This window comes from Palaemon carinicauda, chromosome 36 (genome assembly GCF_036898095.1).
Source record: "Palaemon carinicauda isolate YSFRI2023 chromosome 36, ASM3689809v2, whole genome shotgun sequence".
NCBI classification, from domain to species: domain Eukaryota; kingdom Metazoa; phylum Arthropoda; class Malacostraca; order Decapoda; family Palaemonidae; genus Palaemon; species Palaemon carinicauda.
The window spans coordinates 4,429,350-4,441,931 of record NC_090760.1 but is presented as its reverse complement, the minus strand read 5'-3'; the positions used below and the strand labels follow the sequence as shown (position 1 = coordinate 4,441,931).

The following is a 12,582-nucleotide window of genomic DNA, read 5'->3' as shown; positions in this document are numbered from 1 at the left end:
ATATGTATATATATACACATATGTTATCTAAAAATAGGTATGTTATATAGAATATATGTATAATACAGTATATGTATTATTTTTAGATTATATACCTATATATGCAGTATATATTGTATATATATTATATATATATATATATATATATATATATATATATATTATATATATATGTGTGTGTGTGTGTGTGTGTGTGTTATATTTATTGAACATGTAGACACATATGTATGCATTACTGTATATAAAATCACTTCCATCCTTATAAAAATTTTTTTATTTCAACCCATTAGGTATCCAAAAGCAACACGGGACATAAAACCAGGCGAAATGTGATCAGAGATTCCGTCATTGTCATCGGTCCCCGAAGCGATTCGAGACCCCTTTGCTTGGGGTGCCTCAGGGTGGCCTCTGGGATCCACTTCTGTTCAAAGTGTCATTTTCCTCAGTGCTCTGTGACCTGCAAAAATGCAGCCTCCCATGAGGTAGTAATTTTTTCGCAATTTTGGTTTAATGTTTATTATTATGAAAACTATAAAGTTGCTTTCAATGTTTCAATAGCTTTTGTCTCTAATTTGGGGAGGAGAGAGACAATCAGACATTGGGTATGACTGATATGTCAAGTTTTTATGCACCTTATTTCATTAGTATTTGTACCCTGTAATTCTCAAATGGCCTTAGAAACAAATAACTTGTTTGGTAATTTTAAAGTAGGTCTGAGCAAAAATAAATTCTTGACTTTTAGTGAATCTAGATATTTTCATTCAGGCAATAGTTGTCTGTGATTACTGTGATACCATTCACTTGATTTACTAGTTGTGATCCATATCTGAAAAACAATGTACTATCGGGGAAGATTGAGATAGAAATAGAAAAGGGGAAAGCAAATAAGGAAAGATTCTTTAGGATAACGTAGTAGATATGGGTGACGGGTGAAGGAAAAAGAAGTTGGAGAGAATTGATGGTCCGTCCAGATGACGCGTAGTAGGAGAACTAACGCATTCTTAACAGCTTCCCTCCTTTCTGTCAGGCAGAATGTCTAGTGCTTTCCAAAGTGTGCTATATCTCCCGTTGGAAGTACGAAGGCCATCTACGAGTTTATCTTGCCCCTTCGCTGTCTGCTCACCAGATATACAGACCCCAAGAAGTGGAGAACCCTCATGGCATTGCAAGATAACTTGGGCTCAGTGACTGATGAATGGAAGCTGAGGATTCGAAATAACATTATAGAATACTTGAAGTAAGTTCCAGTTTGTATGGCTATATTATATATGTTGGGAAGAACTTGTTAGTGGAAAAGATCAAGAAGGAGGCAAAGAATTAGAGGGTGAGATAGGGTGAAGGATGATATGGAGAGAAGAGGTTTGGTGGAAGAGGATGCCTTTGATCGAAGGCATTGGAGAGTGCACATCAGACAAGTAACCCCCTAATGTAGGGATACCGATGGGGAAGAAGTCTATTATATATGTTTGTATATATGTGGTTTATGTCCAGAGAAGACATAAGATGATTTTGGTCTTATATAAACCCCAAAATATCTCCTTCAACAATGGGAGGATGGATGGTAACTTCTTGTTTACCAACTTGATAATATGAAATGTATAAATTCACATATGAAATTCATACAAGGAAGAGGCTGTATTTTTCTGGTAATATGTGAAACATTTCTCTTTTACAATGAATAAAGAAGTGTAGTGTTTAAATGATATTAATATTTTTATTGGTACATAAGATATTTATTCAAATGTCATTAAGTAGGGTTAATTAATAGAAGGTTATGGTACTAGCCTCTGTAATGAGCCTTAACCTATAAGGATAGCAAACGGTTTGAAAAATTTGTACCAAATATTCTTTTAGTTTTTTCTTCAGCAGTGGACTTTAAGGGGGTCAACTGCTTATATATGTATATTTAAAATATATAATTTATATATACTATATGTATATTTTATATATGTATATATATATATATATATATATATATATATATGTATATATACTGTATACTATATATATAAATATAAATATAAATATATAATATATATATGTATATATATATACATATATATATATATATATATATATATATATATATATATATATATATATATATACAGTATATCTATATCATCATCATCATCATCATCATCATCACCATCATCTCCTCGCCAATTGACGCAAAGGGACTTCGGTTAGATTTCGCCTGTCGTCTCTATCTTGAGCTTTTAAATCATTACTTCTCCATTCATCCTTTCCTACTTCACGCTTCATAGTTCTCAGCCATGTAGGCCTGGGTCTTCCAACTTTTCTAGTGCCTTGTGAAGCCCAGTTGAAAGTTTGGTTAACTAATCTCTCTTGGGGAGTGCGAAGAGCATGCTCAAACCATCTCCATTCTCCCCCTACAGTACTCAATAATCACATACGAGTGGAAACCCATAGAAGAATTTGGTATGGTTGATCCTTATAGCTGTATATAAATATATTTTATTTGTATATGTAAACCCATATATATATATATATATATAATATTATAGATATATATATATCTATATAATACATATATATATATATATATATATATATATATATATATATAAATATATACAGTATATACATATATATATAATATATATATATAATATATATATAGATATTACTGTATATATATGTATATTGATTATATATATATATATATATATTTATGTGTATATATGTATTTGTTTATTATATATAAAACACCATACAGTATCTAGTATATATTCAATACATACCTTCTTTTTTGTGAACAGTCAAGCCATTACCTTCAAAGACATAGAAGAATCGGATATCTACAAGATTTGTGGCATGATACAAACCAATTCCATTGAGGTGAAACTGAACGGGGAAACCGTGCAAGGGGTGTTCCCCAGGATGGCTATGTTGGCCCACGACTGTTGTCCCAACACGCAGTGCATATTCGACAGCGACATGAGAGCCATCGTCAGGAGCACCGTGCCCATACCCAAGGGCGCCCCCTCATCACATGTGCTATACGAATATTATCTGCAACACTATTGGAAGAAGACAAGATCTCTTAGTGAGTTGCGTAGTCAATTAGTTTTGTTTATATACACTGTTAAATTTTTTGCCATATAAAAGCAGTAAAAATCCTGGAGTAAATATTGCCAGGCATTTGCCGTTTTAAAAATGGATTATATGACGTAAAGGAGTGGTATTACGGTTCACTATCCCATTAAAGATAATAACAAAGTAGGGTAAATTACTATCATCTGTATTTTACTGAATTACGGATGAGAACTATATTTTTACGGAGAATTTCTGATTAAAATTACGGTTGATAGCGTAGTTTGCGTCTTCACTTAAACCCTTTCACTGCCATCGGTGACTTAGTGAGAATTTTAAAAAGGAAAGTCTCTTTTAAAATGACTCAAACTTTAGAATGTTGGTGTTCAAGGGAAAGGTCTTTATGAGATTTCCAATAGATATTAACTAGCTTAGGTTTGTTTGGTCTTGAAAGATTTCGCTACATCAGAAGTTTCGTTGAATTCACGACTGACATGGAAAGGGTTAATGGTGCAAGAGCAATCAATATGATATTTAGAAATTAGTAGATTTATAGTTAATTTGAAGAATTAAACCAGATGCCCTGTTTCACTTGAGAAAAACTTATTCAAGATGGTTATATATTTATTAAGAACATTACTCTTCAATCATATTAGATAGGAATTTCATTATTAATTATTAATTTAGAATTAAATCCAATGACTGGCTAACTCCTTTACCCTATTCATCTAACCATCTAATATTCTTTTAATTTTTTTTTTTTTTTTTTTTTTTTTTTTTTTTTTTGGTATTCTGAAACAGATATCCAAGTTCTTTGAATGCAGTTGTCTACGTTGTTCAGATCCAACTGAGCTTGGCTCTAACTTGAGCACACTGTTATGCAGGCAGTGTGGTGGACACGTTCTCTCGACAGCTCCTCTGATCAGTGATGCTGTCTGGCGGTGTCAGGACTGCAACTTCACCATCGCTAGCAAAGACGTTAGTGAGATGATGAAACCTTTTACCTGTTTTAGTAGATAGTAGAATTGTTTTTCTCAAAAGTATCCTTGTGCAGGAACCTTTAGATTCAAACATTTGTGTGTGAATGTGTCATTTCTCAAAAGGATCCCTGTGCAGAAACCTTTTTAAATTAAATCATTTGTGGTTAAAGGTGTCATTTGTTTCAAGACGAATTCGACTAAGGTTTTCGAAGTTATTTGTCTTGGAACATTTGGAGTGAGTTCTTAAAGCCATTCTAAGATGTTTACCAGCAGATTTCATTGTTTTTCTCAAAAGGATCCCTGTGCAGGAACCTTTAAATTCAAACATTTGTGTGTGAATGTGTCATTTCTTTCAAGATGAATTCGACTAAAGTTTTCGAAGTTATTTGTCTTGGAACATTTGGAGTGGGTTCCTAAAGCCATTCCAAGATGTTTACCAACAGATTTCATTGTTTTTCTCAAAAGGATCCTTGTGCAGAAACCTTTTTAAATTAAATCATTTGTGTTTAAGGGTGTCATTTGTTTCAAGATGAATTCGACTAAAGTTTTCAAAGTTATTTGTCTTGGAACATTTGGAGTGAGTTCAAATCCTAAAGCCATTCCAAAATGTTTACCAACAGATTTCATTGTTTTTCTCAAAAGGATCCTTGTGCAGAAACCTTTTTAAAGTAACACATTTGTGTGTGAAGGTGTCATTTCTTTCAAGATGAATTCGACTAAAGTTTTCGAAGTTATTTGTCTTGGAACATTTGGAGTGAGTTCAAATCCTAAAGCCATTCCAAAATGTTTCCTAACAGATTTCATTAGAATTTTTGTCTCTTTTCAGCCATGGCACATATGGCATTTGTATCCTCTTGATGATTCTTCATACATTAAAATTTATTTAAATGCATAACTTTGTTTTTACTTGGAGTGTAGTTTTATTCTCTCTCAAAGTTTGGACACATTCACAGATTTATACTTTTGTAACTACGATTTGTAACTTCTTTATAATTATTTGTAATTTTATAACTACAGTCTGGTGAATTGCTAAATGTTGTGAACCTTTAAAATAAGAGTATTTTATCTTGATTTAACCGTAACACTTCCACCAATTAATAAATAACCCAATATGAAGCGTGACTATTGGGATACTAGAAACTGAATTCACTTTACACCACTAATTTCTCTTTACTAACCTTATACCCAGATCTATCACCACATTAGGAAGATTCAGTGATTATAATTTAAAGTTAATTCTGATATATCTTGAAAGAATTTCAGGTTCTTAACCAGAAACTTATTCTTTGAATAATCTCCTCTCATTAGACCAGACTTGACTAACATTTTATAGAAAAATTATTTTACGCCTGTATTTATTCATTCGTTTATTTTCACTCCCAAAAGATGGCGGGGTTTACCATGTTTTACAGAGACAGGTTACATTCTTTTTCCTAGCTACTTTCTCTTCTCTTTTCCTTTGAAATGCAGGTTGTATTGTGAGTTCTCTATCCAGCTCCGGCCTACCTTTCTGCACACACACACATATTTAATACTTACTGTATGTATGTATGTATGTATGTATGTATGCATGTATATATATATATATACATATATATATATATATATATATATATCTTTATATGTATATATATATATATATATATATATATATATATATATCTTTATATGTATATATATATATATATATATATATATATATATATATATGTGTGTGTATGTATAGATATATAAATATATATATATATGTCTTTATATGTATATAAATATATATATATATATATATATATATATATATATATATAAATATAATATATATATAAATATAATATATATATAAATATATATATACATATATATATATATATATATATATATATATATATATATATATATAAACTGTATTATATATCATATTACCGGTATACAGTAGCCTATACCTACAGTTAATCAAACATTCCTTTACAGGTAAGAAAGAGCCAGGCCATCCTAACGAAAGCTTTTCAAGCGAGGGACAGAAGCAAGCTGGAACCTCTGGAAGAGCTGATAGACACGAGCACTGGGAAACTTCATACTAACCACCAGATTATCATTGAGGCTAAATTGGCCTGGATCAAGTTCTGTGGTAACCATCCTGATTTTAGATACAAAGGTTAGTTATTGGGTTAGAGTTCTCTTGCTTGAGGGTACACTCGGCACCACTATTCTATCTAATTTCTCTTCCTCTAGTTTTGTTAAAGTGTCTATATAGGAAATATTTATTTTAATGTTGTTACTGTTCTTGAAATATTTTATTTTTCATTGTTTCATCTCCTCACTGGGCTATTTTTCATGTTGGGGCCCCTGGGCTGGGATAGAGTTCTCTTGCTTGAGGGTACACTCTGGCAACACTATTCTATATAATTTCTCTTCCTCTAGTTTTGTTAAAGTTTTTATTGTTTATATAGGAAATATTTATTTTAATGTTGTTACTGTTCTTGAAATATTTTATTTTTCCTTGTTTCATCTCCTCACTGGGCTATTTTTCATGTTGGGGCCCCTGGGCTGGGATAGAGTTCTCTTGCTTGAGGGTACACTCGGAGACACTATTCTATCTTTCTCTTCCTCTTGTTTTGTTAAAGTGTTTATAGTTTATATAGGGAATATTTATTTTAATGTTGATACTGTTCTTGAAATATTTTATTTTTCATTGTTTCATCTCCTCACTGGGCTATTTTCCCTTTTGGGGCCCCTGGGCTTATAGCATCCTGCTTTTCCAACTAGGATTGTAGCTTAACAGTTAATGATAATATTGATAATAATGTAGCTTAAGTCATTTTAGTTTCTCATCGGGTGAGAAATCTCCTCAGTGATGAGTTTGGCAAAGATTCACTTTACTTATTGTTTTGGGTAACAACTTTTTAATCTTTTTATTGATATCAGCTCACTCGAGTTCTTTAGTTATTATTATTATTATTATTATTATTATTATTATTTTTTTTTTTTTTTTTTTTATTATTTAATATCATTTATTATTATTTATTATTATTATAAATTATTATTATTTATTATTATTATTATTATTATTATTATTATTATTATTATTATTATTATTATTATTATTAAGCTACAACCCTAATTGGAAAGATAATGCTATAAGCCCAAGGGCTCCAAGAGGGAAAATAGCTTTGTAAAGAATTATTTTAAATAGGGATTAGATAACTATTTACTTTCCTTTCTGTTACATCTTAAATGAAAATTTTGACGGGACAGCAAGCCACCATAGATCTTAATTTGGCAATGACTCAATTAAGTTATTTTCTTGAAGAAGGTCTTACCTTCGGTAATGATTAGGTAATAAAGGATATTAGATCATGATTAATCAAAAATTAAATTTAGTAACTCTTGAGTAAGCTCTCTACTTAATAGTTGATTGATTAACGAATTAGAAAGTAAATGAATCTAAAGACTTAGGAGCTCTTTCCCCTTAGTAATACTTGTAGCGCAAAGTATATGTATTATATGCATATTACTATATCTTTTAATGAATGCATATCTCATTAAGGTATGGTATGGAATTTACGTGATATCAAATGATATATTCATGAACAGGTTAACATAAATATCGTTTTATAGTTTATATATGACATCTATTTTAATGTTGTTGCTAATCTCAAAATCTTTTAATGAATGCATATCTCAGTTAGGTATTGCATGGAATTTACATAATATCAAATATACTATTGTTGAACAGGTTGACATAAATATCGTTTTATAGTTTATATATGACTGATCTCTTTTAACGTTGTTGCTAACCTCAAAATAAATGTTATTTCTTATTCATTATTAATACATAGTTTATATAATATTTCCTTTCCTTGCTGGGTTACTTTCTCTATAGGAGACCTTGGGCATGTATCATTCTGCTTTTCCAACCACGGTTGTAGCCTCGCTAGTAATAATAATAATAATAATAATGATAATAATAATAATAATAATAATAATAATAATAATAATTATAATAATAATAATATAAAAACGATATAAATAGATTTCTATATGTAACAAAATTTATTTTCTACTTCAGACCTCTCAAAAATTCAACTCTAAACGAAAATTTCTTTCTGTAAATATCTCGTGAAAGAATGATAATAGTAATAACAATAATAATATAAAAATGATATAAATAGATTTCTATATGTAACAAAATTTATTTTCTGCGTCAGTCCTCTCAAAAATTCAACTCTAAACGAAAATTTCTTTCTGTAAATATCTCGTGAAAGAATGATAATTGTAATAACAATAATAATATAAAAATGATATAAATAGATTTCTATATGTAACAAAATTTATTTTCTACTTCAGACCTCTCAAAAATTCAACTCGAAACGAAAATTTCTTTCTGTAAATATCTCGTGAAAGAATGATAATTGTAATAACAATAATAATATAAAAATGATATAAATAGATTTCTATATGTAACAAAATTTATTTTCTACTTCAGACCTCTCAAAAATTCAACTCGAAACGAAAATTTCTTTCTGTAGAGATCTCCTTAAAGAATAATAATAGTAATAAGAATAATAATATAAAAACGATATAAATAGATTTCTATATGTAACAAAATTTATTTTCTGCTTCAGACCTCTCAAAAATTCAACTCGAAACGAAAATTTCTTTCTGTAAATATCTCGTGAAAGAATGATAATTGTAATAACAATAATAATATAAAAATGATATAAATAAATTTCTATATGTAACAAAATTTATTTTCTACTTCAGACCTCTCAAAAATTCAACTCTAAACGAAAATTTCTTTCTGTAAATATCTCGTGAAAGAATGATAATAGTAATAACAACAATGATATAAAAATGATATAAATAGATTTCTATATGTAACAAAATTTATTTTCTACTTCAGACCTCTCAAAAATTCAACTCGAAACGAAAATTTCTTTCTGTAGAGACCTTCTGAAAGTGGCAGATTTAATATCACCTGGGAAAAGTAATTTCAGAGGACATATTCTGTATGAACTTCACGCTGCCCTGAAAACTATGGCTCGAAAACTGTTGTCATTCGGAGATCTGAACAACGAAAAGACAGAAGTAAGTTATCCTAAATTATCTTGATACATTAATGTCTGGATTCTCTAAACGACCTTGGGATCAGAGCCCCAGGTGATATCACACAAAGACAATAGCTTCTGACCGGCCGGGAATCGAACCCGGAACAGCTTATGATTTGTAGTTGAATCTGTGACTCAGAGTTAATCCTAGAAATTTTCCAGAAGCTCGTAAATAATTTGCTATTGGATATCCAAGGACGCTACCGATCCTATCCCATATCCTTCTAGACAAGGTTAACTCTTGAATTTGTGACCCTCAGTTTATCCCAGAAATTTTCCAAAAGCAAGTAAATAATTTGCTATTGGATATTCAAGGACGTTACTGATCCTATCCCATATCCTTCTAGACAAGGTTAACGCTATTCTGGGGATAGCTGTGGTTGTATTTAAACACGTCCCTGTTACATACACGATATCCCTCGGGATATTCGCTCCAGGGGTTAGAACCCTTCGATACATCTACAGGTAAAGTTCTCTGGTATATCATGCAGAAATATCCCAAGTAAAATTCTGCCTTTGGGGAACTTCCATCAGGGCGACATGGCTGTCTCACCCAAAAATAGATATTTTATATGTCAAAATCCCTTTTTTGGGTGATATTGTTAGTGGTACAGACAAACAGGAATATAGTATACTTAGGTGGAACATCATTGGTCTCTCGACAAGTGAAGTTTAGCAACATTTGCTGTTATTTTTAATTGGGTGGTAGTACTGATTGTTAGATGACATTGGCACAAGTTCTGGTGATTATTTATTGCTTCCTACATATTTAAGGGTCATTCATTATCCAAACGCTCATAAGTAATTTGCTGTTGGTTTTTGGGTGATATTGTGAGTGGTGCAGACAAACAGGGGTGTAACATCAAACTTCATTTGCTGGGATTTGTAATTGATTGTTAGTACTGATTGTCAGATGACATTGGCACAAACTCTGGTGATTATTTTTTATTTGGTTCTATATTTAGGGCCCATTCTGGTTAATTCTACTATTATTATTTTTTTTTTTTTTTTTTTTTTGGAGGGGGTGTGGGTTGATGGTTGGTTGCTGAGCTATATAATGTAATTCAGTTTATAGTCACACTAGTCTGTGCAATACAACCAAAATAAAACCAGTCATCATCAATCCAAATACAGTATTGTATTCCACTGTTGAGGGATTTGAGTAGTCATGATGAAGTTATCTTTCCCTTTGTTATCTGTACGGGTCTCATTGTGACTCCTTTCGCTCATACTAGAGTCCTATTGTCTGCTGCAAGTTTTTAAGGATTGTATTTTGAGATAAACTTGTAAAATCAATGTTCGTACCCCAAAACGGTTACATAAGCTCATATGACAACTTTGGCAAGTGTGTTGCACAATCTTTCATTTTATATAACTATTTTCCCATAACTTAATTATTCCTATTCCTATATTATCTTTTGTATTTAACCGGAAACTCAAATTAACGATTATTCAAGGATTTGCCTACATTTATTATGTACAGTGTCCAGCAATGATATTACCGGAAATAGATGGAAGCAAATTAATTTTTTCATAAGATATTTTTGACATTTGTATAAAATGAGAAAAAACAAAATATCATGATAATATTTTAAACTTTTTTCACAGGTCTACTTCGACGAAGCTGAAAACAGACTACAAGAGTCTAGAGGCATCTTCTGCACAGAGATTGAGACGAAAGAGTTAGGAATCAAAGAAAAACTCGCCCTACTAACGAAGGACCTCGAAGGGATATGCTAACCCCCAGGATGTAGGAACCTTTTGAGTTATTGGTTGATTGACATCGTTTCAAGGGAGTGTATGTTCCTCATGTATGGTGCGCTCTCTGTCTCTCTCTAGTAACTGGAAAGCAAATAGGATAGAAAGGTGAAGGATAGTAATGGGCATTCTACCTCTTACTATGGAAAGGATATGGGAAGTCAAGGTAAGGAATACTTATATGGAGTTGTAGGGGAAGGTGATGGGATCATTCTTATCCTCAGTAGTAGGGTTACTGCCATTTGTGTACGGATGGACACAGGAATCCGTGGCGCGCCTTGCTCTAAGGTAGTGCACCCTGCCACAATCCCTGTCTCAGTAGTAGGGTTACTGCCATTAGTGTACGGATGGACACAGGAATCCCTGGCGCGCCTTGCTCTAAGGTAGTGCACCCTGCCACAATCCCTGTCTCAGTAGTAGGGGCACTGCCATTAGTGTACGGATGGACACAGGAATCCCTGGCGCGCCTTGCTCTAAGGTAGTGCACCCTGCCACAATCCCTGTCTCAGTAGTAGGGGCACTGCCATTAGTGTACGGATGGACACAGGAATCCCTGGCGCGCCTTGCTCTAAGGTAGTGCACCCTGCCACAATCCCTGTCTCAGTAGTAGGGGCACTGCCATTAGTGTACGGATGGACACAGGAATCCCTGGCGCGCCTTGCTCTAAGGTAGTGCACCCTGCCACAATCCCTGTCTCAGTAGTAGGGGCACTGCCATTAGTGTACGGATGGACACAGGAATCCCTGGCGCGCCTTGCTCTAAGGTAGTGCACCCTGCCACAATCCCTGTCTCAGTAGTAGGGGCACTGCCATTAGTGTACGGATGGACACAGGAATCCCTGGCGCGCCTTGCTCTAAGGTAGTGCACCCTGCCACAATCCCTGTCTCAGTAGTAGGGGCACTGCCATTAGTGTACGGATGGACACAGGAATCCCTGGCGCGCCTTGCTCTAAGGTAGTGCACCCTGCCACAATCCCTGTCTCAGTAGTAGGGGCACTGCCATTAGTGTACGGATGGACACAGGAATCCCTGGCGCGCCTTGCTCTAAGGTAGTGCACCCTGCCACAATCCCTGTCTCAGTAGTAGGGGCACTGCCATTAGTGTACGGATGGACACAGGAATCCCTGGCGCGCCTTGCTCTAAGGTAGTGCACCCTGCCACAATCCCTGTCTCAGTAGTAGGGGCACTGCCATTAGTGTACGGATGGACACAGGAATCCCTGGCGCGCCTTGCTCTAAGGTAGTGCACCCTGCCACAATCCCTGTCTCAGTAGTAGGGGCACTGCCATTAGTGTACGGATGGACACCGGAATCCCTGGCGCGCCTTGCTCTAAGGTAGTGCACCCTGCCACAATCCCTGTCTCAGTAGTAGGGTCACTGCCATTAATGTACAGTTAAACACAGAAGTTCCTGACACACCTTGCTCTAAGGGAGTGCATCCTGCTACACCCTTAGTGTTTGTTGAATAACCAGAGAAAGTAGGGAGAGAAACAGAGGAGGTGGCAGGGATACATACAGGAACTCGCAGTGTATTAAGAGTGTAACAGGGTACACCTCCTCAGAATGATAATATACCAGAAATTCCTCTGCTCAATTGTATCCTACATGGTAAGCTGTAGGCATTACTTACGGATCTTTTAAATGACCATCTGATCCTTCCATTTTACCTCCATTTATGGTTAAT

At 33.7% G+C, this 12,582-nt stretch overlaps 1 pseudogene; it reads left to right on the top strand.

Annotated features, from left to right (window-relative positions):
* The window catches only part of LOC137628343 (SET domain-containing protein SmydA-8-like), a 16,752-nt pseudogene extending 4,402 nt beyond the window's left edge, over positions 1–12,350 (top strand).
* Positions 12,351–12,582: the final 232 nt, after the last annotated feature.